Raw genomic sequence first — 1,851 nt, 5'->3', positions numbered from 1 at the left:
GGGGAAGGAGGCTACTTGGGGGCATGCCTTGGGGGGGCTATTGGTCCCCTAGCCCCATCTGTGTGAATGAGAACATTTACTCTGTGCCTCTGTATCTTAGAAGTAAAGACCTTGTTTTTATTTATTTATTTATTTTTTAAACAAGAAGTCATAGCTGAATTCACCTTGATTCTTAGAGAACTCTTTGGACTTGAACTTTTGATCCCTGCTGGAACTGATGAGAAATTGAGGACTATTAAAGACAGACTGAGCAGCCCTTGCTCTGTAAGATGGACATAAGTGTTTGAGGGCCAGAGAGGAATGCTATGGCTTGGATCTTAAATATGCCCCAAAGACTTGTGCAAAAGATTTGATCCCCACCTTGTGTTACTATTGGAAACAGTGAAAACTTTAGAGGTGGAGCTCGGTGGAAGAAGGTTAGCTTGTTGGGAGGTTGTCCTAGGAGTGATTATTGCAAGCCAGCCCTTGCCTGAGGTCCCGCTGTGGCTCCCAACCACTGTGAAGGGAGGACCTTTGCTCCCTGCACATTCCTTGCCACAGTATCCATCCCAAAGTAATGAGGCCCAGGATCTACACACTGAAAGCTTTGAAATTATAAGCAAAAGTAAATCTTTTTTTCTTCTCAAATTGCTTATCTTGGTTACTTTGTTACAGTGACTGGAAACTAACTTGATGAACAACCAGGGAAACATATCCAGTTATATGAGATCAATGGGATTCTATAGACAACACTTAATTGCCTCAGCAGTGATAGATTGTAAAATATTGATAGTCAGCAAGCTTACCTATTGTCTTTACTGTCTTAGTTACCTTCTCATTGCTAGAACAAAATACCTGATATGTGCAAGTTAAAATGTTTATTTTTAGCTCACGGTTTGTAGAGGTTTCAGTCCATAGTCAACTGGCTCCAAGGCAAGAAACATAGCAGAGGGGCATGGCAGAAGAGAAGCAGCCTATGGCAGGGTAGGCAGGAAGTAGCCATAGTGTGGCAAGAAGGAAGCAAGCAAGACTTCCTTATTTTCCTTTTTATTCCATCCAGACTATAAACCCATGGCACCTACGCCTAGGATGGGTCATTTCTCTTCAATAAATCCATCAATCACACCCAGAACCCTGCTAAATCAATAAATAGACTTCAGTGTCATGAACCCAAAATGCAGTATCACACACCACGATCCAGTCACTCCCAAGAGCTACACCTATGACAGCATGAAGCTTTGGGGAGTCATGTAGATATAAGCCACAAAATCTATGTCTTGGAGTCCAGAGATTTTGCTGTAGGTTTGTCACTTAGGAACAGAGTGCCTACATTACTGACCTTACACTCCCAAATTTTTTATTTTATATTTTTATTGTTCACTTATATATAGTAAGTATGCATTTTTATGATGCACAATGTGACAAGTCCATAGATGTATATCCAATGTGTAATAATTGGATCAGAAGCATTGGCCATTCTAACACATCATTGTGTTTCTTTCATACTTTCTAATTTCAGTGATTCAAGAATTCTTGAACCAAGGTGGCTTGGGCAAATCTCAGTATGTAGGTTTAAAGTGGGAGGCTGAGTTTAAGTGAATGTTCTCTGGCATACATAGGGAGTGGATCCTTAGAGGAGTTTTTCTTTCAGTAAATTACAGGATGCATTGTACAAAGCTGATTTTACCAAATAGGTGCCTTTAAATAATAGATGGGAGAAAACACAACAATCTACCTATAATAACACTTACGTTTCTTCTCATGAATAAAAGACATATAAGTGCATATAAAATTAATTTTACAAAGTTTTATGACTCTAAACAACTCTTGTATAAGTATATTTAGAGTGACTTTCCCAATTTAGTAAGCAAA

This window comes from Octodon degus, unplaced genomic scaffold (genome assembly GCF_000260255.1).
Source record: "Octodon degus isolate 3935 unplaced genomic scaffold, OctDeg1.0 scaffold00036, whole genome shotgun sequence".
NCBI lineage: Eukaryota > Metazoa > Chordata > Mammalia > Rodentia > Octodontidae > Octodon > Octodon degus.
Note: the sequence above shows the minus strand (reverse complement) of the source record.